This window comes from Notolepis coatsorum (assembly GCF_963971535.1).
Source record: "Notolepis coatsorum genome assembly, chromosome: 19".
In the NCBI taxonomy this organism is placed as follows: Eukaryota; Metazoa; Chordata; class Actinopteri; order Aulopiformes; family Paralepididae; genus Notolepis; species Notolepis coatsorum.
This window is the reverse complement of record NC_140183.1, coordinates 15,067,618-15,081,543: the sequence shown is the minus strand read 5'-3', so window position 1 is coordinate 15,081,543 and position 13,926 is coordinate 15,067,618. Positions and strand designations below refer to the sequence as shown.

At 41.1% G+C, this 13,926-nt stretch overlaps 1 long non-coding RNA gene across 1 annotated transcript in view; it reads left to right on the top strand.

Annotated features, from left to right (window-relative positions):
* The window catches only part of LOC311245877, a 55,889-nt gene extending 45,928 nt beyond the window's left edge, over positions 1–9,961 (top strand). Inside the window, exon 4 of the long non-coding RNA XR_014620766.1 lies at positions 6,945–9,961. This is a non-coding gene — a long non-coding RNA (uncharacterized lncRNA). The remainder of the gene's footprint in view (positions 1–6,944) is intronic.
* Positions 9,962–13,926: the final 3,965 nt, after the last annotated feature.

Sequence of the window (13,926 nt, the reverse complement as noted above, 5' to 3'; positions counted from 1 at the left end):
ATGTACAGAAGAAGTCTTGTGCTCAGGGAGCGAAATTAACTTTTTGACTCACCGGCCAGTGGCGGGTAGATGGGAAGAGTCTACCCGCCAAGCATATTTCTTACCCGCCAATATATATTTTATATATACAATTTTTTTTTAAATAAAATATATATTATATAATCATACTTGTAGTTGTATTATCTGCGAGACATCGCCACCACGCAATAAGTCAAAATGCTTGCTATCTGCAAACAGCTCCACTGTCTGTTTTGGCTGTGTTGCTCTTCTATTGAAATACTGTACACTTTCCTACTGTACACTTTCCTGATTAATTGAAATGGGGGACCCTGATGTAAACAAGACGAAAGTCTTTCTCTGGTCTGCATCCCCTTAACAATTGTGTGTATTGAGCTGTACTGTATTGTACCCATTCTGCAATCTGTTAATAAAGTTTTCAATCAATCAATCAATCACACCTCCAGTACAGAAACATTGTTTGAGTTTGCGTGTCAGGTAGACCATTGATTGACAGTCGAGTCTGCCAATTACATCACATCGCTTGCACTCCGGTGCTGCAGCTGGACCCATTGCCCACCTCTGCTGTTGATAACGCTAGCCAAGTTATTATACACACAGATACACAGTGGGCCAGTGACTTTGGTGTAGGGGTGTAACAATGCATCGATCCTAAGGGGGAAATTCAACTGCATCGATTTGAAAATGTTAGAATAGATTATCGCAATTTTAATGTGTACACGTTATGTTATTGTCATGTCCGTTACAGCCAACACACCGACATACGCTACTGCATCAACGTTATGATTAACAAAGCAAGGCATTCGTTTGGTTGCATTAACGTTATATTACTATTGCTATCGATAAATCTAGGTGTTCTAAAATCTATTGCTATTGGTAAGAGAGACTATAATAAGTTGGTGTCTCGGAAAACGAGAGCCCTGATCGCGGAGTTTCAGGAAATAAACAAGAAAAATGAGAGCTTCCGATTGGTCATTTGCTTTATTTCCCATGAAACCAGTCACTTCACTCTACTGTGATTGGACCGTTGGCTTGAGTGCAATGTGGGACTTGTAGTTTTTTAACGATCTCGCAGCGGAGGAAAAAAAAGACGAGAGAGGCTATAATCTGTATTCGCACAGCGTGCGCGTAATTGATTTTTACCGTTCGCATACAAATATTTTTAGGGGCCTGCTTATGAACTACACGTCTACACGCCACACGGCGGGCAGCCCTCTAAGTGTCATGCGCCAAAGGTAAAAACAGACCGCCCCTGGCGGGCGGCGGGCTTTAGTTTGGGTCCCTGCTTGTGCTGTTAAATGCCCATGGCACCTCGACTCTCCAATTTTTCATAAACAACAACTACTTGTTGGGCACAAACCTTTTAATATTCCTCAATGGGAGAGGAGGAGAGTTCATACTCTGGAGGATATATATGATAAAAACGGCCTTTCCAGCATTTCAGGACCTAAAAGAGTTTTATGATCTACCTGGCGAATCGTTCTTCCTCTATTTGCAACTAACCTCTTCTACCTGTGCGGTCCATCGGTGGACCGCAAATGACATCACGTCATAAATCAATCTCTCCAGACTGCTTGACAAAAGTATCGTTTTATTTTTCAAATGTAATCAAGTATAAACATAACCATGTCACAACAGCATTTATAATTTATATTATCATCAATACGTTAGTTTACCAATAGGTCAAAGTGTTATTACCGGTACATAGATTTTTGGTTTTGGGCTTGTTTAGTTCACGAAAGTCTACCATTTTGTAAAATTTGAACGTTGGGAATTGTAGTTTTTTTGCGGCTGTTTTGTAGAGGCCACAGGCAGCTTTCGATGAGCGTTGGAATTTTTCCGAACTACACTTCCCAAAAGCCCCTATGGGGTTTCAAGCTTCATACTTCTGTATGCATTTTTTTAATATCTCTTATTATTCGGGATAATAAACCACAACACTTAAGGTTAGTTTATCTTCCCTATTTTTAGCATGTACCAACAATTAGATTTGAAATTAGTTTCAAAACGGTTGCACCCTGATAAAAATTTAAAAGCTACTGTACATACAGTAGATTTCATTATCTGTTCTCATTCACGCCTGGTGATACTGAATCCAAATTGAACTCGGGCATTTGAAATATAAGATTTGGCACAATCCATAAATGTGCGAATTGGCTATAATAAGGTAATTTATAAGCCTGCTATTCTATATTCTATAATAATATTTCAAATTGCATTGGTCCGGATGGGAGAATTCAGTACTGTATCTACAAAACCTTCTGTTTAATCATCTTCCCTTTATTCATGTGCTTAGATTTTTTGTACACATGATCTCAAGAAGGTACAGAACGAGATCAGTGGCAGTTTTTCATGTCTGGTCATTATTAGCATGGTGTTAAGATGCAAAGAAAAATCATAATTCATATTCTCCTTTGTTTCATCACAATTTAAGCAAGCCTAGTAATACACAATATTTCTGACACTGGGAATATATTCACTGAGGTCCATAGATGTCCCTAGATACCAAGAATATGCAAATAGACCTTGTAGAAGTGGAGCAATATTCCATTTTCCGAAAATTTTCCGAAAATAGGGCTCCGGGCTTAAGAGGCTAAGGTCGGCGTTCAGGGCTCACGGCATGCCCTGGGCTCAAGCGTTGCACCCACACCCTTTTGTCGGGCTTATCGGAGACAGGACAACCACAAGAGGGTTTGTCTCAGATTTGTATACACTTTTAATCAAATCCACATATAAAAAAAGAACATTAAATACAATCTGGCGAGGGGACATCCCTGAGTTAGACCCTGAGTTTGACTGGGATGATGTTTGGACAAATGTTATATTAGCCTCTCGCAACCCACCAGCAAATACATTTGAATTATATTCATAGGACGTATCTCACATCTAGGAAGCTGTTTGCTATGGGACTGGTGACCGACTCTCTCTGCACTTTATGCTCTCTGAGGGCCACCGGCACTTATATGCACATGTTTTGGGATTTCCCACCAGTAGCCCGTTTTTGGAAATCCATAACAACTAAACGTTCAAACATACAGTATGTAACCTAATAATTCCACTCACGCCAGCAACACTACTTCTAATTGATATATCATTACTACCAGCATCCATACAACAAAAAATAATCATTCTGGCAGGCGTTACAGCAGCCAAGAAGCTGATAGCCATGAGGTGGAAAGAACCTGAGAAACTCGCAATGATTAATTGGTCTCTGACATTGCTGGATGTTATTTATTTGGAAATCTCTACTGCTCGTATAGTTGGAGTGGGGCAGGCCAGCATTGAGCTGTGGGTCGCAGCGGCCAAGAACACCATGCATCGGCAGAGTGGGGGTGGGGTGTTGATCCTGGGGGGTCCGGTGGTTTAAAAATTAAAATATCACAAATTACTTTCGGTATGCAATCGTAAAAAGAAAAAGCCCCATTAAGCCCAATCCTTAACACATTGGTCGCCAAGAACGACTACGCCGTTTTTGCCCGCCATGCGTTGAACGCCAATAACGACTTACGCCGTTTTTTGGGATCAATATTTAATTTCTTTGCCATGGCATTCATAATTCATCCAGCCAACCTCCGGACTGCAGCGGGACCCTGTATGAGATTGCAACGCCTCAATACCGCCACCTGGTGGATGGTCGGGCGAGTTACACTCTCGCCAAAACCGGAAGTGGCGCTGGTGCATCGAGGAAATCCCTCCGGCAGTAATATCTACGTGGATCCAGACAAACACTATAGTGCATTTGGATCGCTTTCTAAACGTAATAATCGATATGATTTCGGCGTTTATTGCGCCATACAAACCAGAAATGGATCTAGGAGATCGGCGTCAAATAATTGGGATCTTTTTCCTCCAGTCTCATCGGCGAACGGTAAGAGGACAGTAACGTTATTTTCAGCCCGATTGTTTATTAATTTCACTGCAAACCATCTGATCAATATATCAACCCATACTAAATAAAGCCGTTACTGACGATCAAGGAATTATAAACGACCCCCCCTTTCCTTCACGCATAATGTATACCGATCATATACATTTGAATTTGTTAATATAGCGTGTATAGGAAATAAACGCCAATCGATAATCTATCATATGCGTCAGGGCCTATAACTCTAGTTTTTGGAATTACAGCAGAAAACCTTAACATACTTATATTCTAAAAACAACAATGTATGAATGAAAAAATATAACGTTCCCACATCCTGAACGATAGATAATCGATGTTGAATGGGCCATAGTAATGTCAATATAGCAATAACATTTAAAAAGTTATAGCCCTGCAAAGAAGGTAAACATCTCCATAGGCTTTCAACGGTGGCAGACTGGGTACAATGATGGGCACAACCCCCGACGCCCAATGTGTTAAGTGGTCTTTAAACTACCTATTTATTTGTATTATTCATAATCCACTAATTGCACTAGAAAGCGCTCTTCTCAACTGTTTCCACAAGTAATTTGTTCCCCTCAGGTCAAAATGTTGCCCCCCTTCTCACAGAGGCTAAAATCACCTATGACTACTATTACCACTACCACTACTATTACTACTACTACTGTACTAATACTATCACCACTACTACTACTACTACTACTATCACTACTACTACTACTACCTGTGGTGTTCCACAAGGAAGCATACTAGGACCGCTACTGTTCCTAATTTATGCAAATGACATGTCGTCAGCTTGTGACTGCAACTTGTTCCTGTTTGCGGACGACTCAGCCCTGCTGGTCTCTGACAAGAACAAGTTACAGGTTGAAAAAACCCTCAGCTCGGAACTAGGCAGAATCTGCATATGGCTCGCTGATAACAAACTATCATTACACATGGGCAAAACAGAGTCCATTCTCTTCGGTTCAAATAACAAACTCAGCAAGACCGACGGCTTCTCAGTTACAGTGGGGGACAATATTGTCACAAGGAAAGATGAAATTACCTACCTGGGTTCCATCCTAGAGGCTAATCTCTCCTGTGACAAAATGGCATCCAATGTAATAAAAAAAAGTCAACCAACGAACTCGATTCTTGTACCGGATCTCCTCTCTGGTAAACAAGAATACCCTGAAGACTCTGGCAGGAGCACTCATTCAGGGGTACTACGACTATGCTTGCACCTCATGGTACCAAAGCACCTCAAAGGCGCTAAAAACAAAATGACAAACATCTCAAAACAAACTGGTCAGACTACTGCTTGACCTTACTCCTAGAACCCACCTCACCCCTGCCCACTTTGACAACCTAGGATGGCTTAGAGTAGACGACAGAGTACAGCAACTTGCAATGGGCCTGGTCTACAAGATACACTACACGACCAAGGTACCCATGTACATGTCAAAATACTTCCCAAAGGTCAGTGAATACCACGATCACAACACCAGAGGGAGCTCCACAAATCATGTTAAACCCAGATTCGGCTCAAATAAGGGACTAAACACGTTTCGCAATTATGCCACATCAATGTGGAACGCCCTACCCAAAGCTGTAAAGGAATGTGGATCACTACCCACTTTCAAAACCTCTCTCAAGGGACACCTACGGGAGACTGCAATTCAACACTGGCCCCTGTAAATATCCTAACCCAACCCCCTCCAATGTACAGTCATTTACCTAGTATGGTTTTGTCAATAGTCCAATGTACAATTTTGTTTGTTTGTACAGTGTCTCCTCCCCCCCCCCCCCCCCCCTCAATGTACAGTTTTACTCGTTTATACAGTGTGCCCCCCCCCCCCCCCCCCCAACCACCTCCAATGTAAATTACCCAGTATGGTTGTCAATATCCCAATGTACCCAACCCCCCCCCCACCCAACCTCCTCCAATGTACAGTTTCTACGTCAAATGTATATACTCCCTTTTCTTGACTCCTTCTGTATCACAAACAGTACTGTATTTGCAAATCTGGTATGTCATAAATGTATAGATGTAGCAGTACTGACTATCTGTATGTCATATATGTCCTGATGAATTGAAAATGGGGGACCCTGATGTAAACAAGACGAAAGTCTTTCTCTGGTCTGCATCCCCTTAACAATTGTGTGTATTGAGCTGTACTGTATTGTACCCATTCTGCAATCTGTTAATAAAGTTTTCAATCAATCAATCAATCAATCAATCAATCAATCAATCAAACCACTACTAATACTACTACTACTACTACCAATACTACTACCACTACTACTAATATTACTATCACTACTATTACCACTACCACCACTACTACTACTACTACTACTACTACTACTACTACTACTACTACTACCACCACTACTATTACTACTAGTACTATTACGACTATTACTATTACTACTACTATAACAGAGCTGCCATGGTAGTAAAATAGAACTAATGTAATAGAACAATAGAACCTTAATGAATGCACACCTCTAATGGCTGACAGTTTAATGTCCTTGTAACCCCATCTCTTATTTTTCAGAAATTAATCCTATATTTCCAGCTGATCAATTAGATTATATTGAAAACAGTCACTCATTTCAATAGGACAAATATCTCCTTATCTCCTTTCTATCAAAACCCTCCTCTTCCTTTCTAGACTCCCTTATAGAGGTGTACTTGTACACTTGTTACTGTATAGTCTTATGTAATAAGAATTCCAATATTTTCCAATATTTCCAAGTGGAATCGGATTCATTCTGGAGGGAAAGCTGGAAACATGTTCCTTCTTCTCAACCATGCGTTGCTCTGATGGTAGTGGAGGAGGACGCTTTATGACTTGGTAATGAATCAAACCACCTGTAGTCGATATGATCCATCAAATGTAGTTAGCGATAGTAAGTGGGTATAGGATCTGTCAATCCCTATATGGTTCAACATGTTACTTTCCTGGTAAGAGTGTAGTGTGAAATAGTGATCTGTCTGTTACTTTCAAAAACAATGGTTATAACAAATTACATTATGTTATGCCCTTCTTTCTAGACTCCCTTGCTTTACAGTGTATCTGTGAAGAGGAGGTTCCCCCTCAGCAGCAGGAGAGGAGCCCCAGTCTGGGCCAGGAGGACCCACAGCCCCTACAGATGAAAGAGGAACAGGAGGAACTCTTGAGCAGTCAGGAGGGAGAGCAGCTTCAAGGTCTGGAGGAGGCTGATGTCATAAAGTTCACATTCAGTCCTGTCCCTGTGAAGAGTGAACCTGATGAAGAGAAACCTCAGTCCTCATGGTTTAACCAAACCCAGGACTCAGAGTCCCTACAGATGAAAGAGGAACAGGAGGAACCATTTCAAGATCTAGAGGAGGCTGATGTCATAAAGTTCACATTCAATCCTGTCCCTGTGAAGAGTGAACCTGATGAAGCGAAACCTCAGTCCTCATGGTTTAACCAAACCCAGGACCCAGAGTCCCTACATATTAAAGAGGAACAGGAGGAACCATTTCAAGATCTAGAGGAGGCTGATGGCTCCAAGATGACCTCACACCCTGTGAAATATGAACATGATGGTGAAAATACTCTGTGCTCACAGCTCAGCCAAAACCAGGACCCAGAACTCCTACGGATTAAAGATGAACTCCATCAAGTACTGGAAGAAGCTGATGGCTCTAAGATCACAGTAGACCCAGTGAAATGTGAAGATGGTCAACAGAACACTCTGCCCTTCCAGCCTCTTCAAACCCTGAGGGAGAAAAACGGAGGAGCTCACTCTTTACCCAGCACCTCAACTGAACACATGAAAACAGAACCTGACGGAGAGGGCTGTGGAGTATCAGAACCAGCCAGTAACATAGATCCAGCTGAACTCACTAGAGATGGCCGGTTCCTCTCTTCGGACTGTTTTCTAAACGAGACTGAAGACGGTGATGATGACGGTTCTGGAAATGAGACTGATGATAGTGATGGATGGAAGAAAACATTTTGTTGTTCAGTTTGTGGTAAAGGGTTCAGTCAAAAACGATATCTGAAGAGACACACAAGAACTCATACAAGGGAGAAACCATTCAGTTGTTCATTTTGTGGGAAAGGGTTCAGTCTGAACGATCATTTGAAGAGGCACACAAGAACTCATACAAGAGAGAAGCCATTTAGTTGTTCAGTTTGTGGTAAAGGGTTCAGTCAAAAAGGAGAACTGAAGAGGCACACGAGAACTCATACAGGAGAGAAACCATTTAGTTGTTCAGTTTGTGGTAAAGGGTTTAGTCAGACTGGAACTCTGAAGGCACACACAAGAATTCATACCGGAGAGAAACCATTTAGTTGTTCAGTTTGTGGGAAAGGGTTCCGTCATAAAAAAAATCTGAAGACACACACAGGAACTCACACAGGAGAGAACACATTTAGTTGTTCAGTTTGTGGAAAAGGGTTCACTACGGAGGCACATCTGAATACACACACAAGAACTCATACAGGAGAGAAACCATTTAGTTGTTCAGTTTGTGGTAAAGGGTTCAGTCAGAATGGAGGTCTGAAGACGCACACAAGAATTCATACAGGGGAGAAACCATTTAGTTGTTCCGTTTGTGGGAAAGGGTTCAGTATGAAAGCAAATCTGAAGGCACACACAAGAACTCATACAGTAGAGAAAACATTTAGTTGTTCAATTTGTGGTATAGGTTTCAGTCAAATGGGAGATCTGAAGACACACATGATAACTCATACAGGAGAGAAACCATTTAGTTGTTCAGTTTGTGGGAAAGAGTTCAGTCATAAAAGAAATCTGAAGGCACACACAAGAACTCATACAGGAGAGAAAACATCTAGTTGTTCAGTTTGTGGTAAAGGGTTCAGTCAGAATGGAAGTCTGAAGAAACACATGAGAACTCATACAGGAGAGAAACCATTTAGTTGTTCAGTTTGTGGGAAATGGTTCACTGATGAGGAACATCTGAAGACGCACACAAGAACTCATACAGGAGAGAAACCATTTAGTTGTTCAGTTTGTGGTAAAGGGTTCAGTCAGAATGGAAGTCTGAAGAAACACACAAGAACTCATACAGGAGAGAAACCATTTAGTTGTTCAGTTTGTGGGAAAGGGTTCAGTCTGAACGATCATTTGAAGAGGCACACAATAACTCATACAGGAGAGAAACCATTTAGTTGTTCAGTTTGTGGTAAAGGATTCAGTCTCGATGGAAGTTTGAAGAGACATATGAGAACTCATACAGGAGAGCAACCCTATTCGGTTGTTAAGTCGTGACGTATCGACCTTCCAATAAACCGTTTCCGGGGACAAGCTTCCTGTGTCGGCTGAGGCTCTGGTATTTTCAACACGCCTCAGCGCTGAGTCCCTTGTTCTTTTTAATAGATCTGAGCCATAATAAACAGTTGGGGGTATGTGCTCCTAGTATCTCCCACTGTCTGAGGCAGAGCGTTTGGCCCCAGACATGAATACGTGGTACCAGACTTAACAACCAAATAGTTATGTTTGTGTGAAAAGGTTCAGTGATGAAGGAAATCTGAACACAGGAAAACTCATACAGGAGAGGAATCATGCAGTTGTTGAGTTCAGAGAGTGGGCTTGAAAAGAAGCGAGAACGGGGCCTAAAATACAAAACACTAAAATTCAAAACACTACTCCTCACCTTCAAAGCCCTCCATAGCCTGGCCCCCCCCTACCTGACTGATCTCCTTCTTCCCTACCGCCCCACCCGTTCCCTCCGGTCCTCCTCCACTGCCTCCCTCACTGTCCCGACATCCAAACTCTTTGGTGATCGGGCCTTCTCTCGCACTGCACCCCGACTCTGGAACTCCCTCCCTCAGTCCATTAGACTCGCCTACACTCTCCACCGTCAAAGCTCGCCTCAAAACCCACCTGTTCTCCCTTGCCTTCCACCCCCCCACCCATAACCCCCCCCCCTCCAACCCGATTGATGTCTGTTCCTGTCGCTCTGTCTTTTTGTGTTACCTCATGCTGTTTTCCCCCTGTTTCCCCCATGGTCTCATGTTCCTTTTTTGTTTCTTTGTTTTTACTATAACTACTGTCAGCGACTTCGGGTCATTGTAGAAGCGCTATATAAATAAATGAATTATTATTATTATTATTACAGTTTGCCGTATATTTAATAGTAAGTAATAAGTATAAATGTACTTATACTAAGCAGTATACTCAACAGGAACCCCATGTACTTATACGAAGCAGTATGATTACCAGTACCAGCATCATTATGAGATAGCTATCACCAGAATGAATATGAGGTAGCTATCACCAGTATTAATATGAGGTAGCTATCACCAGAATTAATATGAGGTAGCTATCACCAGAATTAATATGAGGTACCTGTCACCAGTATTAATATGAGGTAGCTATCACCAGAATTAATATGAGGTAGCTATCACCAGAATTAATATAAGGTAGCTATCACCAGAATTAATATGAGGTAGCTATCACCAGAATTAATATGAGGTAGCTATCACCAGTATTAATATGAGGTAGCTATCACCAGAATGAATGAGGTAGCCATCACCAGAATGAATATGAGGTAGCCATCACCAGAATGAATATGAGGTAGCCATCACCAGAATGAATATGAGGTAGCCATCACCAGAATGAATATAAGGTAGCCATCACCAGAGCCAGACCCTCTGCTAGTACCTGGAGCATCAAAACAAAGGATTCATGAACATGGGGCCCAATGAGAGAACAGTTTATACTGATTATCCTGATCATAGGTTTCACTTTCTACTGTTCTCTCAGCTACAGAATACTGGACTAGATCACATCCAACAACAAAAGTCTTCAGAGATGGGGGGACCCAGAGACAAACTAATCAAATTGGGGTCCAAAGCCCAGTCTTCAGTTTGGGGGTCCTTGACAAAAAAGGTCTAAGCCATTGTTTCCTATTTGAGGTTTGCCTGGTTTCAAGTTTCTTTATTAGTTGTCATATAGAAATACAGAATACTTTTATATGAAATGCTTCTTTCCGTTTTGCTCCTGAGTGTGCTATATAAAAGGAAAAGTATAATATAAGTATAGAATAGAAAGTCAAGTACATAAACAAGTGTAAACGAAACAAAGATTTTCAAATACATATATACAATGTACAATATACAGTGCAGAGTAAAGAAAGGTACCTGAGTTACCATATTCAGTACAATGCAGGAATGTGATGAGATACAACTTAGCTTAGCTTGTGGTGCCACCTTGTGGTGGTCAGGTGCAATGAGGTATGAAAAATATACCAGTATACCAATAAATATAAAGTGGGTGCTACAGTGAGTTGTTTATTAAAGTGAGTGTGGATGTGTGTGCTGTGAGTGTATTTCATGGTTTGTTACATGGTGTTATTTTCATTGATTGTCATTGAGCATCCTGATGGCCTGGGGATAGAAACTCCTTCTGAGTCTCTCTGTGCTTGCCATGAGACTCCGGTATCGCTTGCCTGACCGCAGCAGTTCACAGAGGCAGTTGTTTGGGTGGCTAGGGTCTTTGATTATTCTCTTAGCCTTACCCATGCAACGCTTGTTGTAAATGTCTTGGAGAGTTGGAAGCCCACCTACAATTGTGCGTTCGGCTGAGCGGGCCACTCTCTGTAGTCTGCTGCGGTCTTGTGCGGTGCTATTCCCAAACTAAGATTATTATTATTATTAAGAACTTCGTCCTTGAAACCCTAATAATAATGTAACGTTTCACAGACTCAGGGGGTTAGTTCTCACGTTATGGTTTATTTGCAGTTCACTCGGCACAGCATGCAATACTGGGTGCATCACCTCTCATTGCCCAAACTAGTCTGCACCTGACCTGCTAACGTCCACCTGTTCTACGTCAGCCCCTGCACTCTAGCCTCTGTAACCCTGCAGCTTGCGCGACCAATCGCTGCCAGCCCGAGATGGCGGAGTGCTGAGTGACAACTCGGCTGACCAATGACCCCCGACTCAGGCTCGTTACATTACCCCCCCACAACTAAGTCCCGCGCGGCACCCGTGTATTATCACCCGTATACTACCATCCACTCCCTGTTTAGGAATATAAAACTGATGGTAGTATAGGGCTTAGACTACCAGATAATTCAAAACCATGTATTATTTTGGCCATATAGTGGCGCTGTTGCGAGTTTGTGGATGCTGCGCTGCTGTATCCACATTTAGGAGAAGAAGAAGAAAAGAAGACCTTGTTTTGCAACTGGAGTCGCGTTTATTTTTCAAATGTAAACTAGTCAATAATATCTTAAACAATGTCACAACAGCAGTCAGTGTATATTTTCAACAATACGTTTGTTTACCAATAGGTTAAACTGTTTTTGGGTCTGTGTTGGCACTCTTTCAACATTTGGATTTAATCATGAATTGAAATTTTGAAACGCGAACGTGGAAGCATTAACCTGTTGCCTTTCGAATAGCAGCAAACTAACGTTTGAAGGTGAGTTTAAACTACTAAATACGATCCTAAACACTGTCACAACAGCAGTTAGTGTATATTTTCAACAATACGTTTGTTTACCAATAGGTTATTGGGTTTGTGTTGCCGCTGTTTAAAGAGACTCCAATTGAATTGATTTACCGAGTGACTGAGTTCGTTTTCTTTTTCAAATGTAAACTACAGTATAAGATCCCAAACAATGTCACAACAGCAGTCAGTGTATATTTTCAACAATACGTTTGTTTACCAATAGGTTAAACTGTCGTGTTTTGTTTCTGCACAGCAGATCTATCATATAATAACGTTAAGATTGGAGTTTGCAACGTTTACATTTGATTAAAGCTGTTACATTAATACATTGTGTCCTATCTATCTCACTATCTGCTATGCTTTTATTTTTTACTCCGTTTATTTGATCAGGGACAGTGCATATCAATCAACAGTTATACATTTATAAATGAATACAAATTAAAAACTGTAAATATGCCAACATTAGCAGGGTTGCTAGTTTTCAGTTTTATTTTTTTGTCCGTAGTGTACATTTAGAATGAATAAAGACACTGTATCTGCTACAGCAGATCTATCATATAACGTTACCATGTAAGATGGGAGTTTGCAAAGTTAAATTGTATTATATTATTAGCTGTTACATCAATACATTGTGTCCTCATATCTATCTATCTCACTATATCTGCTATGCTTTTATTTTTTACTCAGTTTATTTGATCAGGGACAGTGCATATCAATCAACATTTATAAATGAATAAAAATAACTGTAAATATGCCAACATTAGCAGGGTTGCTAGTTTTCAGTTGTAGTACCTGGGCTAGATGTTTAAGCCAGAAAGAAACAGAAAAATAGAAGGACATTAAAGCTAATCTAAAAACAATTTAAAACATATTCTGTACATTCACTTCACTAGGCATTCATGCATCTATATAATATAAAAAATAAAAACAGTGTACAGGGACAAATAAAAGCCCATACATGTATATACGCACTGTATAGGCAGGCACACGCATCATAATCATATCAGGACAGTCAGACTAGTGGGCAAGTGTACAGGGGCTGGACTGAGACGTGACATGATTTTAATTATAATATGTGTAACTGAGGGGTTACAAAACCCTGACTGTATTAAAGATTGTGATAGATTAAACCACTGCTAATTATGTACTTAGTATTACTTGCCAGACAGTACAACTAATTATGGCAGACACTCATAATAACACGGCACGGTGACAAAGAAATATCATTGAGGGTATTTATTATTATGCAGCAAATTTTACAGATATGAGAATTAAGGTTGCGCTTGTATGGCGAAGAATATGCATAAGTCAGTCAGTAGCAAAAGTCAGTGGGAATAGAATAATTCCTACGATGGGGTACTAGGCTAACGCCGCCTGGCGTAGGATGGCAATTATAGGGGGAAACGCTGGTACCGCTGGAGACAGGGGGTTTCCTCCCAGAGATGTAAGCTCTGGAGGAGAGAGGAATGTTCGGATACTCAGTCTGATCAATTGAAGAAGAAGGGGGTTCACGTACAGAATCCAGTCCTTGTAATCCAAATGCCCAGCGACAAAGCAATAACTGTAATCCAATTGCACGATAG